The sequence below is a fragment of the Typopeltis vanoorti genome, chromosome 25 (genome assembly GCF_054136105.1).
Source record: "Typopeltis vanoorti isolate ZY-2024b chromosome 25, IOZ_Tvanoo_1.0, whole genome shotgun sequence".
Lineage (NCBI taxonomy): Eukaryota > Metazoa > Arthropoda > Arachnida > Uropygi > Thelyphonidae > Typopeltis > Typopeltis vanoorti.
In genome coordinates, this window is record NC_143573.1 from 43,611,199 (window position 1) to 43,631,657 (window position 20,459).

At 35.2% G+C, this 20,459-nt stretch overlaps 1 long non-coding RNA gene across 1 annotated transcript in view; it reads right to left on the reverse strand.

Annotated features, from left to right (window-relative positions):
- Positions 1-6,049: 6,049 nt before the first annotated feature.
- LOC150092695 (uncharacterized) overlaps positions 6,050-20,459 on the reverse strand; it is a 37,244-nt gene continuing 22,834 nt past the window's right edge. Inside the window, exons 2-3 of the long non-coding RNA XR_016550515.1 lie at positions 15,732-15,848; positions 6,050-6,065 (exon numbers count right to left, since the gene is read on the reverse strand). This is a non-coding gene — a long non-coding RNA (uncharacterized LOC150092695). The remainder of the gene's footprint in view (positions 6,066-15,731; positions 15,849-20,459) is intronic.

Below are 20,459 nucleotides of genomic sequence, written 5' to 3' on the forward strand. Positions count from 1 at the left end.
TGTTTAAGTGACCATACCACCTGAGATTAGCTCTGCTAATGCATACCTGGATGCTGACAATGTCAAGTTCTTTCCTAATATCCTTGTTTTTTAATATGATATTGCCATTGGTGCCATCTGTTCATGCCCCTAATCTTTCTCAGGATTCTCATATCTGCAGTCTCTAGTCTTTGGTCAAATGTTTTATTTCTATCCCAGCTCTCAGATCCATAAGTTAAAATTGGTTTCAGCACTGTCTTGTACACAGCTAATTTAGTTTTGGCGAATTTCTCTCTTATTCCACATAAATTTATTCAGTTGACTTCCTACCATACCGGCTTTGTTGATTCTGTTGTCTATTTCCATATTTAATTTACCATCTTCACTAAAAATCGTGCCTAAGTAGCTGAAATGTTCTACTTGTTCTATAGGTTCTCCATTCGCCATGCAGTTTATATTTTCAATACTTCTGCCTAATTTTATTGTCTATCTTTTTAATGCTGACCTCCATACCGTATCTATTACAACACTTATTCAATTTAGTCAAGGAAATCTTGCAGACTAGTAGTGGATTTATTTAGAAGTATAACATCATCCACATTAAGCAAAGAGCTGACATTAACATCTCCAATTTTGATATCAGGTTTATTACCACTTTCTTCATAATGTGATCCATATATATAATGAATAACAGAGGGGATAATGTACATCCTTGTCTGACACCAGATTTAACATTAAACTACATTCCTGTACTTCCTTCAATTCTAACTGCTGACTAACAACTCAAATAAAGATTAAGTATTGCTTGATATAATATCAGATTAACACCATATAACTGTAGCATTTTGAATAACTTCTCTCTTGGCACCTTGTCATATGCCTTTTCCATATCTACAAAACGTAAATACAGATCTCTAAATCACTTAGGGAATTGAAACAACATAGATCCGAAAATAAATTAAATAATACTTTAATAGATATTTCCAATATTTCGGCAATGTCACATTGCCATTTTCTAAAGGAACTTACAAAAAGGCAGGTGCACACAGGCACTAACAATACAGTAACTGAGAATTAAGATATGAAGCTATCGTTCTCCTAAAAGTCCTGATGGTGCCCTCTGGCAGGCTAAGTTGGCGTTCTTGGCCGTTGGGCTGAAGGTCTGCTGAGGTATGCCTCCCAAATTTGGGGCAGTCGCATACAACCAAATTTGTTGATGTTTGGAGAGTTTCTTGGGGCAGAGACTGATTCCATGAATAGTCTTTCGAATTTGTATTTGCTACGGTGTATTACTGTAGCTTTCTTCCACCTTATTCTGTGGTGTGTATCCAGAGCATGGTCTGCAAGACCAGATTGGCTGTATTTGTGAAACCGGATGTAGTCCTTGTGTTCCAAAATTCTGATATTCGCTGTCCTGCCTGTTTGGCCAAGTAAGACAGTTTACAGCTGCAAGGGACCTGGTATACACCAGGTAGGTCTAGGGGAAGTGGTTGGTCTTTAGTAGAGCGGATAAGAGATGCCAATTTTCTGTTTGGTCTAACAGGAGGTGAAGTCATGTTTTTTTAAGGTTTTGGTAATTTTTTCTGAGGTGCTGTGGATGTAGTGAATGGTGATGGATTTAAAGTAATCCTTGTTGTGAAGGGGGGGGGGGAAGGGGGATTGTGGTTTGTTGGTTTCAATATTTTTTGGATTTTTTTTGAAGGGTGGGCTACCCATTGGCTGAGAAAGTATTGAGGATGTGATTTAGTTCAATGTTTAGGGCCTTGTTGTTAGAACAGATTAGTTTAGCCCTGTTGTATAGTGTTTTCACCACCCCGTATTGTTGTGAGGGGGTGGTGGGATTGTTGGTGAATGTACCTGCCTGTGTGGGTGGGTTTTCTATAAACTGAGAAAACCAAGGTTCCATCAGGCTGGTGGGTAACTAGTGTGTCTAGGAAAGGGAGGCAGTTGTTTTCCTCTTTTTCCAGGGTGAACTTGATTCTGGCGTGTTGGTTGTTTAAGTGTGTAAGGAAGGAGAGGAGTGTTTCAGAGCCATGTGGCCAAATAGCGAACACATCATCAATGTAGCGAAGCCATATGGTTGGTTTTTGTGAGGCAGAGGCTAAGGCTTTTTCCTCAAAGTTCTCCATAAAGAAATTGGTCAAGGGTGGGGAGAGTGGTGAGCCCATGGCTGTCCCCTCTATTTGTTTGTAGAATTTTCCCTGCCAAACGAAATAGCCTGAGTTCATTGTGAACTGAAATAGGGCTGAGATATCGGGGGAAAATTTAGCTTGGATTAGCTCTAAAGTTTCCTTGAGTGGGACATTTGTGAATAAGGAGGAGACGTCGAAGCTGACTATTATGTCAGTATGTTGGAGTGTAAGGTTTTCTATGCTGGCTTTGAAGTGGGCTGAGTTTTTTTTATGTGTGATGGTGTGTTGCCAGTATAGTGTGTGAGCTCTTTGGCCAAATGTTTAGCTAATTTGTATGTGGGGGAATCAATGCCATCCACTATGGGACGTAATGGCACATTTTCTTTATGTATTTTTGGGAGTCCGTAAATACGGGGGGGGGGGGGGTATAGAGTTAAACGGTTTTAATCTGTTGGTAACTTCTACAGGCCAAGAAGTGACTTTCTTAAGGAGCCTGTGAAGTTTACTAATTTGTGAGTTGGTGGGATTGTAATTGATAGGGAGGTAAGTAGCCCGATCTAATAGAAGAGCATTCAGCTTACCTTTGTAGTCCTTTTGGTTAAGTATTACAGTTGCATTTCCTTTATCCGCTTTGGTAATAACTAATTCTTTATTATTTCTCAATTCCTGTAGGGCTTCAAATTCCTTGTTGGATATATTGGTTTTGGGTGGTTTTGCTATGGAAAGGACACAGGCTACATCCAGTCTTACACTGTTGGCGATTTGATGTGGAAGGTGGCGGATTCCTCTTTCAATCTGAATCATAATATCCTCACTTGGTATTTTTTTGGGAGCAATGGCGAAGTTGTGGCCACGTGAAAGCACGTTGAGAGCTTCATTCTTCAGGGTGACTAAAGAAAGGTTGATTACGGTGTTGGTAGCAAATTTTGGATTGACGGTAGAATTCTTTTTTAATTTATCGAATTTCTTCATCTGTCGGCCTCGTATCTTTTCAAACTCTTTGTCTGCGGCGGTACACGAGATGTCATGTAAAATTGACCACAGTTCGTGATTCAAAGTGCACGAAAGTTCATCTTCGAGGGTACGAATAGCTTCGTTAATTTCGGCTAAGCCTAACCGCGTGGCGGTGATTTGTTCGCAAAGTAACGTGTAGCTAGCGCGGTTGTATATATGGAGCGCTTTTTGCGAAATACAGATCCTTGTTATATTCTCATGATTTCTCAACTATCTGTTGTAAAGTGAAAATCTGATCCTGACAACCTCTATTTGGCCTTAATCCGAACAGAGGCTGCCAGGATCCAGCTTGTTCTTCACCAAGCTTCTCTTCTACAATCCTTCTCAACCGTTTCTCAAGTATACTTGCATATATCTTACCAGGAACACTCAGTAATGAAATACCTCTGCAATTCTGATATTCAGTTTTATTTCCCTTTTTATATATGGGTACTATGAGAGCTCTACTCCAATCATCTGGAATTCGTCCCTCTGTCCAGGCCTTCTGAACTATGCAGTGCAGCCACTGTAAGACTTTTATACTCCATACTTGACCATTTCTGGCCGAATGTAGTCTACTCCAGCTGCCTTTCCAGATTTCAAACTTTTGATGGCTTTTTCAACTTCAAGTATGGATATGTATTCCTGACTGCAATCCCGGTCAGTGTTTTTTACCACTGTGCTGTCATCACTGCTTGTTTCATTTAGCAATTTTTCGAAGTAATTACTCTGCACTTCAAGGATATCTTTTTCTCCTGTTTTCATGTCACCTTTATCATCTCTAATTCCTTTTACAGCACTCTTTCCTCCATTTCTGAGCTTCTTCAACAACCTCCAGAATATCTTGCCACCTTCTTGGTATTTATTTTCTATGTTCTTACCAAAATCCTCCCATGACTTCTGTTTAGCCAGTTTTACACGGTGTTTAGATTTCTTGCATTTGTCTCTGTATTCTCTAAGAGCACAAGCTGACTTATTTGCTAAGAACTATTGATATAATATCCCATTATATCAACATGTATAACAAAAGCATTGCCAACTTAATGCCAACAAAATGGAAGGAAAGTAGTTTCACAATTAAGCAGTGACATAAAGACCACCAAAATGTTGAGAACAAGAATGGAGTTTTTTTTTTTTTTTTTTTGTTGTTGTTGTTATTCTGTTCTCTTAACTATAAAATCTACAGTAAAAATGGTCATGAGACATAACCAAGAATTCCATGCTCAGTAAAAAAAAAAAACTATGCTAGAATTTTTGTTTTTATTACTTACTAGCATAACAACTTTACTTATTTTCTCAATCATTCATCACACCTGCAACATCCACAAAGTTTATTTCTACTAATATATCTTAATAACACTTCTCATTAAAAGAGTGAATATTTCTATATTTCTATATTAATAGAATTCTAAATTAATATTTCTATATTAATAGAATTCTAAATTAATATTTCTATATTAATAGAATTCTAAATTAATATTTCTATATTAATAGAATTCTAAATTAATATTTCTATATTAATAGAAAGCTTTTCAAATCATTTTTAGAATATGTCTTCCTTGTACTGATCATAATTATGTATAAACAGAAGTCTAACAATTAAAAAAATTTTAAATATTGAACTGCAGTCCAAGCATCAAAAGATATCAGTCAATGTGGCTGAGTGAAGTATAAGAGAAGTGATTACTTCCAAATTATTTCATCATTCCTAGAACTGTCCTTCAGATTAGTGCTTTTTAATACAAATTACAAGGATTTAAAAATTAAAATTTTTGAGTCAAAACTTGCATGGAATATAGGTGTGTAGCATTGAAAATTTACCTCCATTGCTTATACTGGTTTCCATTCCAATCATGACCTTAACTGTAAAAATAATAATAATAATAATAATAAAATATATCAGCCTAAGTTGCAACTACATTTGTTCTTACCAGATGCCTAAAAATTTCTTGTTTAAGATCATAATGAAGCAACTCAGTTATAAGATGAATATTATTTTAAATGGCTAATATAGCCTACTTTCATTTAGGAGTGCGCTTTTTTTTTTTTTTTTTTTACTATGTCATGGCTATTTACCCAAAAAACTAGGACATTACTGAAGTGTTATAAAACTAATACATGAAGAATAAAAATCATTCATTTTAGTTTTATAACACTTCAGTAATGCCCTGTGTTTTGGGTAAAGAGCCAATGACATAGTAAAAAAAGGGGCACTCCTAAATGAAAGTAGGCTATATTAGCCATTAAAATAATAGTTTATTTTTAGAGGAGTAACATGGGAATTTTCCCAGAAATAATACCTATAAGATGAATATAATCTGTGTGTATCCTCTAGTTAGTCTTTCAGGAAGAATAAAGCTCTCCCATCACTAAGACCAGGTAATCCACTTTAGTACGAAAGTCCTTAGAAATACAGTCTCTAATCATATGATTCATACCCAGTGCTTTTCAATCAACAGCACACATATGAAGGTATTGAAAAATTAATGAAACTTTCGGTGAGATGAAAAGCATTTTCTGTTGTAACTGCTTCTTGATATGCAAAATACATTCTTCATTTTCAATTGCACTGAAAAATCCTACTTTTTGTCATTCACACATGACAAAATTTCACTGTATTCTCATCAATAAACATATTCACTGTAAATTTAACTATCCAAACAGCACTATCTAAAAGGCTACTTGTACAAATAGCTTCATTATTAATAAGAAAATAATATATGCATATTTATATGTCTAATATTTTTGTTTTCCAAAATAAAACATTACTAAATTGTCTTTTTAAGTGACATTACTAAATTGTCTTTTTAAGTGATTTGCTTTATTAAATGTGAGAGCAGCTGAAATGCTGTCATATTCAGCAATAACAACTTTAATAAATAATTCTTTATAATATATGTACTCACTGTTATATATTGCACAATGCTGCAAATGCTTCTTTAAATTACTCTCATAGAAACTCTGAAATAAAATATTTATTTTTTTTAATTGATGCTAATATTAGATATCATGAACTATGCCCAGACTTAAATTTTATACAAAATTTAGACTTGTAATTATATAAAAATGTTTTAATATGTAAAATAATCATCATTTAAAATAATGCAAAGATTTTGTGCAAATGAAAAATGGTGTGCCAGTAAAATCCAGCCACTTATCTGAAATAGTGCAGAAAGACTTTGCCATGAAATATAAAAGATTTATGGACTGCTACCCCCCCCCCCACCCACACGCACACAATTAAAATAAAAGTTCTGGTATGATCAAAAATGTAAGATAATTATCAATAATTATCTTAACCTAAACAGGAATCAAAATCTCCAAAACCCAACCTGTCAACATTAGTCCTTTACCACAATATGTCTCTAACATTACAAAATTCCAGATGCCAAAATTCTTGACATTTTAGTTTCCTCAAGATTTACGTCATTCCTTGTAGAATATAGTCTTCATACTCACAGGTAGCAAAGAATTACCTTTCAATACCTATAACTATCCTCCTTTAAAACTAGCAAGACAGCAATCAGGCGTTCAAGAAACATCTCTTACTATTGTGAATTAATGCAGAACTAGGTCATGTGATCAAGAAGTTTATTACCAAAAGTGATTAACAATTTATTATTCTATATTCCAACAATATCAACACTAAGTTTAGTCTGTTTCAGGCATTAAAGTTCCAACAATACTTTTTTTTTGTCAACAGCATGGCAACATTAGATTTACTGAGATTTCTAGATGCTTTGTTTTAACCAAACAAGGATCAAAAACAATGAGTATCTTTTACAAGTATTGAACACAATCTAATATGTAAAGTAGATTATCATTAAAAATATTCCAGTATTCATATATTCATTCTGATAAAATTAAAAAGGCATCTTTATTCTTAATTCATCTGTAAATAATAAAGTCATTTTATTATTACGATGATGATTCAGGCCTCCATGGAGTCACAAGGCTCATCACGGGAAGCCCATTCTAAAAAACACAGTCTATCATACCCATCTTTGAACTCATGACTGTTTGTGCTCTCACCACTCTATCAGGCAATGCATTCCATGGTTCAACCACCCACCATGCAAAGAAACCACTCCTCACCCTCTTGTTCACAGCTTCCTTCTGTAACTTCCAGGGATAGCCCCTTGTTCTCGCTCCTTCCCCCTGTTCCACTAAATGAAAGAACTCCCCCAGTTTCAACCCTGTCACTACCTCTCAACAATTTAAAAGTCTCAATCATACTACCTCTCCTTCTATTCACTAAACTGTGCAGTTCACATTCCCTCAGCCTGTCTCCATAACTAACATTGTACAGTCCTGATACCATCTTTGTAATCCACCTCTGTACTTTTTACAAGGTTAATTTATCCCCTTCAAATCCTAGTGAACAAATTTGAGCACCATAGTCCATACGTGGTCTGATCAGGGCTTTTATACAGCACACTGGAATAACAATTCTTATCTCTGCTGGAGTGTGTCCTTCTCAGATAAGACAAGTGATGAGAACTTATACCACCTTAACGCGTTGCCCCAGTCCTGAAAGCACCTCAGGTGCAAATTTCGTTTGCTAATAATTGGATAAAGGATAAAACCCAATATATAATTAGTAGCATAGCCAAGTGAAAAAACTTCCATAAACTTATCTCTAATCCAGAGAATTTTAATAATAGGGTGTGACACCCTTTGACAACTCATATAGGTAAATATGACTTCTCCATTACTTTCACCTTAGTATTACCACCTCTGGGTCAGCTTCCCACTGATGAGACCTCAATAAAGGTCGAAACTGGTCTGAGTAGTGGCCCTTCCCTTAATGCAAAGCGTTATATTATACATGCCCACAAGGAGGTGTGCTTTGCATTATGGGAGATACTAAGGCAAGTAATGAGAACTTATACCACCTTTACCACAAGTTGCCCCAATCCTGAAAGTACTTCAGGTGCAAACTTTGTTTGCTAACACTTGCATAAAGGATAAAACCCAATATATAATTAGTTGCATAGCCAAGTGAAAAAACTTATATAATGTTAAAAAACGTTTAATTTTCTTGACCAAAAAGCTCTGGAAAGACTTTTAATGGGATTATATTGATCAAGTGCATATAATAAACAACTATGTTATACCAACTAGTTTCACCAACTAAGGCTGTTGCATCTTCAGGGTACATAACTGATGTAAGGCACTAAAAAAGTAAAAAGCTGTTACTAACTATAATCAACCGATTTCAATTATATTAAACTAAGAACAGAGCGGTACAATACATGCATAGAGCATGCATGATATCACTTGTTGTTATTTAGGAACGTTCTATAGTTGGCACTATAATTCAGTTCTGGCGAGTTGAAGGATCTGATAAGGGTCTTCCAGATCACGGGCAAGATTAGTCTTTGATTCCTGTTAAGATTTTGTATACAGCGTGCAACTGTTGTGGCCTCCTTAAAAATTCGGGAGCGAAAGTCCTCCTCCATGTAAGGAATTGTGCTTCTATCCCACTGTATGGTATGGTATGGTATGTTCTTGAGAAATGAAAAGCTAACCCTGATTTTTCTTCTCTGTTATTATTGACATCACCTATGTGTTCTTTTTGCCTAATTTCAAGGCTCCTTGAAGTTTGGCTGATGTAATTCAAGACGCACACGAGCAGGGTATGTTATAAACTCCAGCATATTTGGGGAAAGGATGGCTAACTTTTGGAGATCTTAAGAATTGTCTAATCGTTTCTGTGGGTTTAAAGGCCACTCTTATTTTATGTGGTCTAAGGAGTCTACCAATCTTATTGGAAACTGTCCCTAAGTATCGAATGACGATGGTAGAAATATAACGTATATCATCTTGTTGTCTTTGTCGGGGGTTCAGAGAAAAGTTTTAGGGTCTGTTTGATCAAAATCCTCCATTAAGAGATCAGCACAAGATGGAGAGAGAGAGAGAGGGGGGCTACCCACTGCAAGGCCAGTCAATTGCTGATATATGGTTTTATTCCATAAGAAAAAGTTTGATGTTAAACAATAACGGAATGGAGAAGTAATGTCTTGTGGGAGCAAACTTCCTAAAATGTTGATCACTTCTGCCACAGGGATGTTAGTGAAAAAAGATGTAATATCCAGGCTGGTGAGTAAATCCGTATTGTTGATAGAGATGTTGTTCAGTTTCACAACGAAATGTTGCGAATTTCGTATATAAGTATCCGAATTATGGATGTGTGGTTTGAGGAGGCCTGCCAGGTGTTTCATTTCATTGAGAAACTGAACAACATCTCTATCTCCAATATGGATTTACTCACCAGCCTGGATGTTTAAGGAGGCCACAGCAGTTGCCCGCTGTATACAAAACCTTAACAGGAACCAAAGACTAATCTTGTCCGTGATCTAGAAGACCCTTATCAGATCCTTCAACTCGCGAGAACTGAATTACAGTGCCAACTATAGAACGTTCCTAAATAACAACAAGTGATATCATGCACGCTCTATGCATGTATTGTACGCGCTGTTCTTTAATATAATTGGAATCGGTTGATTATAGTTAGTAACAGCTTTTTACTTTTTTAGTGCCTTACATCAGTTATGTACCCTGAAGATGCAACAGCCTTAGTTGGTATAACATAGTTGCTTATTATATGCACTTGATCAATATAATCCCATTTTTTGCATAATACAGGTCCCAGTACTGAGCCCTGTGGGAGCCCACTTATAACCTTCTTTCTTCTTGATATTGCTCCCCCATACACAACTCTCTGATACCTATCAGACAACCAATTCACTAACATCTCTTCATCATGAAGGTTATTTTCTTGATCATAAATTAGTAAATAATAATATTTTTGGTTTACCGATCAAGTGTTGATCAATTTTATTAACTGAATCAACTAGTTTTGCCACACTTATCTGTTGGCATCTTCAGGGCTTACATAAAGGTTTAAACAATCTCACAATTATGCATAACTGCAAACTGACAAGAATAACTGTAAAAAACTGACCAGAATAATTACAAATAAAATAGTATCGAACGTGAGTGAAACACGTATCGCATGTACAAGATCAGCTAGCTGTTGCTGAGGAACTTTCTGTAGTTTGTATTAAAGTTCATTTCTTCCATTTTTAATGTTCTGATTAGGGTTTTCCATATCTCTGGGAGTATTAGGCCTTGATTTCTGTTAAGGTTGACAGTAGAATGGGCGACTGTGGCTGCCTCTTTAAAAATTCTTGAATGGTAATCTTCCTCTATATAAGGGGAACAGCTTTTGTCCCACTCAATGACATGGTTAGTTGTAGAGAAATGAGACGATAGGCCAGAAATGTCCTATCTGTTGTTTTTGACATAGCCAATGTGCTCCTTTTGCCTGATTTCGAGGCTTTTCGAAGTCTGTCCGATGTAACTAGAGCCACATGAGCATGGAATATTATAAACTCCAGCATATTTGTAGAAAGGATGGTTGTCTTTTGGAGATCTTAGTACTTTACTAATAAATGCTATTGGTTTGAATGTTACTCTTATTAATAAGAGTAACATTCTTACTCTTATTACTCTTATTAATAAGAGTAATAAGATTCTGGGTATCTTATTTCTTACAGAAAAATACCAGAGAATAACTGTTCTTTAGATGGAATTCTTTATAAGACCTTATCTCAAAATGCAAGTTTTTTTGTTTTTTTTTAATTCAAGACTATGCAGTTTTTCTTCATTTAACATATGAACTTCTGCACACTGGGTATGCTTCAAGACTATATACTGAACAGTTGGTATATTTAATGCTTCTGTGAAATTAGTGATTTTTATTGTTTATTGTGTTTTTTATAGTAATATTACAGCTGATTTTTGTATTTATTTGTAATATCTTTATTTATTATATGCAGAAGTTGCATCTGATGACCTGCAAGGGAACAGAATGCATGGTATTCCATTTGGACAGCAGAATTTCTGGTACTGTGTTCTTGATTTGCTAACAGCTGTTTCGCATTTATTGCATGCTTCAGCATAGGCTGAGTAAGAAACTGGAGTTTTTGTTGCAAGCTACTTTCAGTATGCTGAATTTTTCAACTGTTGCTTCAAACAAAGCTGCTTTAAGTCTTCAAAAGTGTTTTGTGATGTTAAATAACTGCTGGGACAACGTTCACATAAAAACAACAATAAAAGTATAAATGAAAAAAAATCAGGTTATTTAGATAAATTTTAATGATGATGGCAAATTAAATATGGAAACAGCAGAATATGAAAAGGTAGTATTGGTGGTGGTGGGAAGCCAGCTGAACAAATTTATAGCAAACAGCCAAAAAGCTATTTGAAGTATACTCAAACAAAATTGTAACATATGATTGGCAAGCTGGTTGAAGAACTAGATTAAGAAGTGAAAACTTTGATAATCAAAGAATGGTCACTTAATTCTAACAGTTGATTAGAATGAGCTAATCAACTCAATCATCAAATGTACAGGAGAACTAAATAGTACATCACAATTAATAAATTTAGTTTAATCCTTTATCCAAGTGTGAGCAAACAAAGTTTGCACCTGAAAATATCTTCAGGACTGAGGCAAGGTGGTGCATCTGTTGGCAACTTGTACCAAAGGTGGACCAAGCTCTCATCACTCCTTGTCTCAGCATCTCTCACCATGCAAAGCACATCTCCTTGCGGACATGTATAATGCTATGCATTAAGGACGGGCCACTACCCAGACCTGTTTCGACCTTTATTGAGGTCTCGTCAGTGGGAGGCAGACCCAGAAGTGGTGACACTAAGGCAGAAGCAACAGAGAGGTCACATTTATCTATACGAGTTGCCAACTAGTATACCACCTTATTATTAAATTACTCTGGATTTAGAGAAAGATGTTGGAAGTTTATTTTGCACTTGGTTAGATTATAATAAATTTAGTTTAATCCTTTATCCAAGTGTGAGCAAACAAAGTTTGCGCCTGAAAATATCTTCAGGACTGAGATCTCAATAAAGATCGAAACCAATCTGGGTAGTGGCCCTTCCCTTAATGCATAGCATTATACATGTCCGCAAGGAGATGTGCGTTGCAAGGTGGGAGATGCTGAGACAAGGATTGATGAGAGCTTGGTCCACCTTTGCTATGAGTTGCCAACAGATGCACCACATTGCCTCAGTCCTAAAGATATTCTCAGGTGCAAACTTTGTTTGCTCATACTTAGAGAAAGGATTAAACTAAATTTATTATAGTCTAACCAAGTGCAAAATAAACTTTCAACATCACAATTAAGTTTACATTATTACTGATCTCTCTACATGTTCAAAATTAGTTTGTCACCTGTCAACATTCCAATAATGTCAGATCTCATATTTGTCTTCTAGAGCATTTCTCACTGCATCAATACACCTAGATCTTGGGTTTCCCCTCTGGGACCTTTTCATGCCATCTTGGTATCAAACATCTGCTTTGCTAACCTATCCCATTCTGTTTAAGTGAATCATCCTGCTTAATGTAAACTTGTTAGCATTCAAGAATGCTCACACATTCTTGAATGCTAACAATGTCAAGTTCCTTAGTAATATTTCAATTTTTTTGCTGTATGTAATTCTGCCACTGGTGTCATCTGTTCACTCCCCTAGTTCTTCTCCGAACTCTCATTTCTGCAGTCTCTTTCTGATAACTGCTTTATTTCTAACTAGATTGTCAGATACATAAGGTAAAACTGATTTGAATACTGTATCTCACCATCTTGAATACTGTAAGTTTAGGGTTTTGGCTAATTTCCATCTTATTTCACATAAAATTAAGTGGCTCCCCACCATATTTTAATTTGCTATCATTAGAATTTTTTATGTCAAATTTGTTATGACATTCATTGTAAAGAATCCTGGAGACTTGCACAGATTTGTTTAGGAGTACCGTCATTTGCATAAAGCAAAGCTTGATATCACTGATTCTGATATATCAGGTTTAATGCTATTTTCTTTCAAAATGTGATCTGTACAGATGATGAATAAGAATGGAGATAGTGTGCACCCTCATCTCACACCTGATTTTACATCAAATCATCTCATATTGAACTTCACAAGATTTTTCCTCTTGGAAACTGGTTTTTCATCCTGCCAAAGAAGCAAACCAGCCAGAAGAATATATGCAATTTACAGGCATAATACACTGCTCTCATAGCATAGTTGATTGCTTTGGCTATAAATCCAAAGCAACCAACCAACATCCAAGCCATATTCTTGTATCTCCTTCAATTTTAACTGTTGGCTTACAACCTGTGTCTGTGTAGCTCAGCTGGTTTTGAAGGTGCCCTCTGAGTGGAAAGACCTTGGTTTTTGAATGCTGTGTACGATGCACATCAGGACTTTTCATGTAAAGGCAAGCTTGGCAAACTTACCAGAAGAATACACACAACTGACAGCTATAGTACACTATACTATAGCTGTCAGTTGACAACAGGATTGATTCCCTATAGGAGCAGTTAATCAGGTTATCAAGAAGCCAAGTTACTTGGCTATGAGAGGCCACTGAGCCTAACACATACATGAAAATGAGATGGGCCTTAGAACTCAAATACAGATGCTGTATTGCTGTGTGTAATGTTAAATTGATTCTATCTCTTGGCATCCTAAGTTCACATCCTTGTTAAGTGAAAATCTGATCCTGAACCTCTATTTGGTCTGAACTCAGATGGTTATTCTCAGAATTTCTCTTCCAATTTTTCTTACTCTTCAAGTATGCTTGTATAAATCTAGCATAGAACATTCAGTAACAAAATTCCTCTGTAATTCTCACATTCAGTCTTATTTCCCTTTTTAAAGATGGGAACCTGAGGGCTTTATCTAACATCCATAATTTAGCCTTCTGACCAGGTCACCTGGATTATGAATTATTAGCCACTCTAAACACTTTAGACCTCCATATTTAAGCTTTTTTTTTTTTTTTTTTTTTTGTTAAATAGCTACTCTAGATGCCTTTACACATTTCAGGATTTTCTGTTTCAAAGATTGATATGCACTGCTGTCTTCATTTCATGTGAATATTTCCTATAACAGTTCTGATTAAATCAAAGGACTTGACAAATAGGTCAATCCGAAAGAAAAGTGATAATAAGAAACTAATAATATGTTCATTATCACAATATGTGATACAACTTGGAAGGGAACAATTAAGTAATGTAATCATTCGCATTTATACATAAGATTATTCTGACATGTGCATACCATGTATATCAACCTCAATATATATTGCTGTTCCATATAGTAGCTGAAGATGTTTTGCCATCCCATTGGCTGCATGGTTAGCATATCCATTCTCCAGCCAACAGGATGCAAGTTGCAATCCCACTCTGAGCAAGGATGTTACCGAATGTTTTTAGGTGAGAGATGACTCATTATCTAGTATAAGGTTATCATCCTGCATATCAGAGACCTGATGTGGATTGAAAGAGTTCCATTTGGTTTCTAGCGCTTATTTCATCATCAGACAACTCACGGAACCAATATTAATGTACTATAGGCCAACAGCCTTTTGTTGGTAAATTCACAAAATAAAATTCTGTCCCACTGCAGCACAAATTCATATGACCACGTGTAGAAGAAAGTGGTGTTAAATGTCTTTACCTTGTGAGATAGCGACACTTAAACCTGAGCAACACTATCATGGACAGTGTTGTTCAGGTTAAGTTTATGTTCTCTGATAATTACATCTGCATGACAAACATAGTTGTATATGATGGATTTGCTTGCATACCTAACTACAGTTTGTTTTTCTTAAATATTATGTCCTATTTATGTCTTTATGTCCATTATGTCTTAAACATTATTACATCAAACCCAAACTTCTTTCTACAAAATGATATTTGTTTCATACATGTCTACCAAAATGATGCAAACTTCTGTGATAATTTTAACATGCAGAAATGAAATCACATTATACACTTCTACATATGACCATGTTCCCATTGGCCCTATCATCTTACAGCTGAAATTAGGATAAATGAAAGTGATTCATGTTATTACAAGGTATACAAATGACAAGATCACAGTATATATGTGGGGGGGGAAAGAAGTAACAAGCAAAAATCATTTGCAAAAGGTCTTTATGTTACAATGTAATGTGATATACAAAACTAAAAATACTCTGCTCATGATCTACACAATTTCTGATATGAATACTCTTAGATACTGGTTATCACACTTTTTTTAATTGAAGAAACAGAAATCTAGGAATAATTTTTATTAAGTTATTATTAGCTAATATTTCACTTTGGTCACAAGGCATTTTCACAGACATGAGGATATGAGATATGCACACAAAAGCAGAAAGGCAAACACAGACTGAGTTCATAATGAACTGACTAAAGTCCTATGGATGTCATGAGGATCTTGGTCATGCACATGTACTCCATTGTGCATATGAAAATGTTTTGGTTTTAAAGCAAAATATGAGCTAATATTAATATGAGTAACTTAATAAAAATTAATTATCTTTAAACATCTGTTTGTTTGTTTTTTTCATTACACAAAAGTAAACAGGAATAATATCCCACATAATATCCTTTTATGCAAGAACACTATGACAGGCTACAGACACCTTTGCTCACTAGCCACTTGTAAAAGTTAGTGCAGCACTTTGAATCTAATCACTTCTTTTTATATAAAAAATATATTGAATTCTTAAAGGTTATAACAACATACCATAAAAAAGTCTACACTTTTTCTTGCACATGTTTTATTTTCTGACATCCTGTTCATAAGCATAGATCTTGACTTAGTGTTTCTGTTCTACTGAAGGAATTACTACTTTTTCATAATCTGAAAATCATATTTAAATTATTAAAAAAATTAAAAACTAAATGAATTTTATTTCAAAGTAAATTATCCTTTGGTTTAATAATATAAAAACAATGAACAAAAATTAAGGTTTCCTTCCAATATTATCATAATACACAAAAAGCAACCATATGGCTTCGCTACGTTGATGATGTGTTCACTATTTGGCCACATGGCTCTGATACACTCCTCTCCTTCTTAACATACTTAAACAACCAACACCTCAGAATCACGTAGAAAGTATTTTTAACTTGGGTATATATTACAAGCTCTGCATTACTAAATCTTGGTATCTCTAGCCTGGCTCCCACTGATGAGGCCTCAATAAAGGTCAAAAACCGGTCTGGGTAGTGGCCCCTTGCCTTTAATACAAAACATAGTACATCCCCTTCTTGGAGATGTGTTTTGGCATTAAGGGTAAATATTAAGATTAGTGATCAGAGCTTGCTCCACTTTTACCACGAGTTGCCTTGGTCTTGCACTACCTGTGGGATCAGCTAGTCTTGCATAAATTGCAGGCGCAAACTTGACATCGTCTGTTTGCTTACTTGGAAAAAATGGAGTAAAACCAGGTTTAAAATTGCTTGGTATCTTTAACATAACCTCAGAATCACGTTCGCTCTGGAAAAAGAAGAAAACAACAGCCTCCCTTTCCTAGACACACTAGTTACCCACCAGCCTGATGGAACCTTGGTTTTCTCAGTTTATAGAAAACCCACCCACACAGGCAGGTACATTCACCAACAATCCCACCACCCCCTCACAACAATACGGGGTGGTGAAAACACTATACAACAGGGCTAAACTAATCTGTTCTAACAACAAGGCCCTAAACATTGAACTAAATCACATCCTCAATACTTTCTCAGCCAATGGGTAGCCCCCCCTTCAAAAAAAATCCAAAAAATATTGAAACCAACAAACCACAATCCCCCTTCCCCCCCCTTCACAACAAGGATTACTCTAAATCCATCACCATTCACTACATCCACAGCACCTCAGAAAAAATTACCAAAACCTTAAAAAAACATGACTTCACCTCTTGTTAGACCAAACAGAAAATTGGCATCTCTTATCCGCTCTACTAAAGACCAACCACTTCCCCTAGACCTACCTGGTGTATACCAGGTCCCTTGCAGCTGTAAACTGTCTTACTTGGCCAAACAGGCAGGACAGCGAATATCAGAATTTTGGAACACAAGGACTACATCCGGTTTCACAAATACAGCCAATCTGGTCTTGCAGACCATGCTCTGGATACACACCACAGAATAAGGTGGAAGAAAGCTACAGTAATACACCGTAGCAAATACAAATTCGAAAGACTATTCATGGAATCAGTCTCAGCCCGAAGAAACTCTCCAAACCTCAACAAATTTGGCTGTATGAGACTGCCAAAAATTTGGGAGGCTTACATCAGCAGAACCTTCAGCCCAACAGCCAAGAACACCTACAAAGCCCACTAGGGGGCCATCAGGCCATCGTCACTTCATTCTCAGTTACTGTGTTGTAGTGCCTACGTGCACGTGCCTTTTTTGTAAGTTCCTTTTGAAGATGGCAATGTGACATTGCCAAAATATTGGAAATATTTATTAAAGTGTAATTTAATTTATATTCTTATCTATGTTGTCAATTCCTTAAGTGATTTAGTAATATCATAATATAATTATGGCACGATCAGGATACTGACATGAAAATACTATCTTATTTAAATCTGCAGACCTACTGAAAAATTTTTGGTGAAGCATAAAGGCTTTCCATGTTATATTTACTTCTCATTGGCAAGCTCAGTTAATTTTTCATTTTATATGTGCTGTAAGCTATATATGTTAAAAAGATCAGCTAAATCACTCTTGCCATGCTAGCAAAAGAGGTTTCATGCTTTTGACATGAAATTTTGTGGAACACCAGAAATAAAGGCTTATGATATTTGTAAAGTGTAGATTAAAAAAAAGCTCCAATAATTCAGAAGCCTGGCCTGAATGTACATTGTTAACCATATTTAGATTTTCTGTCATTTTTGTAGACATTCTCAGTAGTTATTTTCTAATGATACAGCATTCTTCTTTTGGAGGGACAGAAGTGAGAGAGAGTTAACCAATATGACAAACACTACTCATTGTAAATCAGTTTGGTAGTTTTAGCTTGGTTTATAAGTGATTTTGGAAAAATTATTGAAGGCTCATGTTGGGGAATCAATGGATATTATTTAAAGCCGAGATTATTTAAAGAGGTCACAATGAACTCAATTTTAAGAGAAAATGTTTTACAACAAAAGAACTTGCAGTAATAACAAGGAAATTTAATTAGTCATTAAAATTTGAAACATGCATAGTAAGTCTCAAGCACAAAAAGACATGGCTTCATCATGACTTAAACATCGAAAAATATAGATTCCAATGAACAGTACTATTAGTATTAGAAGTATAGTTGTCCAGACCAGACTTTCTTTTATGATTGACATCCACAACATGTTCCTTCTTTCTCACCTCAAATCCATGGCTTGTTTGTCCTATATAGGCTAAACCATAAGAGCACAGATTCTATATACCCCCCCCCCCACCATCCTGGGTATTTGTAGAAGTTGTGTGCTGTCCTGAGAAGGCTGAAAACAGTTTAAAAGTTACTGTGATATCCTTGAAAAGAGATGCAATTTCAATAGACTTTCAATATATGGAACTATGATTAAGTCTCTATACTGGAAATTCTAGTTATTGAGAGAAGCAGGGTTCAAAAATAAGATCCTGTTAAGAACAAATATATTTGAGAGTTAGAAGCTTGATGAGAACATCAAAGAAATGAAGTTTTTCATCATTTTCAAGCTCAAATGTAAATTTGATTGTAAGAGTTATGAATATGAAGAAATTACTACACTTAGGTCTTCATATTTCCAAATAATAAAAATATTATCATATAACCACAAACCACTGGTTTTAGACTCATTTCTACTAGGAAAGTCTTCTCAAATTTTTCCATGAAAGATTAGCTGATGGAGGATAGAGGCAAGAGGACTGTCCATTGCAAGTCCAAATTATTGTTTGTAAAATACATTATTCCACAGAAAAAAAAAATCTGACCAGAGACAATGTTCAAATAAATTTGTGACATCTGGTGGAAAAATAAGGTTTAAGTAAACATCTATGGGAACATTAGTAAATAGAGATCCTATGTTTTGCAATGATGTCAGAGGATGATACATGTAAACCTGATGATTTGACTTAAGTCAGATGACCACATGTGATGTCCTAATAGGCTAGCCAGATGTTTAGATAAAGCATAAGCTGGGGAGTTGATGCTATCCATGACTGGTCACAAACAAACATCAGGTTTGTGTATCTTAGGAGACCTGTAAAAGTCATGGAGGAATAAGATATGACTTCAGCTTTTGTAATAATTTGAGACCAGTTTGAGATTTTTTAAGTAAATGATTGGTTTTTTCACGAGTTATCCATGAGGATCAAGATCCTCATGGATAACTCATTTTTTTTAAGTTGCTTTTCCTTTGGCTGTCAGAATTACAATATTTTAGAACAGACAAGCCATGGATTTGAACTGAGAAAGGAGGAATAGGTTGCAGATGAAAAGGTTGCATGAAACAGATCTGATCTAGCCAACTATACTTCTAACATTACCATGCTTGGAGTGCTTCAACATGCCTTATTTAGAGGAAAATTTTTACTCAAGACTTCAAAAGGAATCAGTTATAAACCAGGGACTTGTATTAAGTGAAATATGGAATTTGCTTACTGAATTATTAACACCACAGACTGACTTCACTAAGAATCACCTTCAGCCATTAACTGCAAATAGCTAAATATTTTAGAACAGGAACTTTATGTTTATTGTGGCATGACTATAAACAACAAAATTACACGATAACCACAGTAATTAACTTTAATGAAATAAAAATGAATTTAATTGTTACAATAGCTGACTCCTGTTCCAACACCTCAGCATTCTTAAACAGACTGTAGGGTTCCAATCCCTTATATTTCTGGTATCTCTAAACCTATTGGTAGAATTGTGAAGAAATATCACCCCTTATTCCCACATATTTTCCTATCAACAAAATTTCTCATCTGTTGCTATCTACAAAAGACAAACTATCATCTCTATCATTAGCTGGCATTTACCATATACCTTGTGAATGTAATCTGACATATGTTGGGCAGACAGGCTGTTCAATGAAAAAAAGAATTAACGAATACCAGTATTATATTGATTACATGAAACCAACCTCAAAAGTCAGGTGTGGCACAACATAGTATTGACACTTAACACAATATCCGGTGGGATGAAGCTCATCTTCTCCATAGAAGCAGTTTTAAATATGAACAAATTTGCAGAACTTTTTACATTGGCCAAATCTGAATCGGAACAATTGTCTATTTCTCTCTCTCTCCCCAAAAAGTTTCTTGTAGATGACTATTAACATCCAAAATATTATTATAATATTAATTATAATTAATATAAAAATATTAATATTAAATACTGAATTATATTAATAATATCAAATATTATTTATATATTAATAATATTTATAATATATTACTAATATTTAATATTAATATTAAAAATATTTTAAAAAATTTT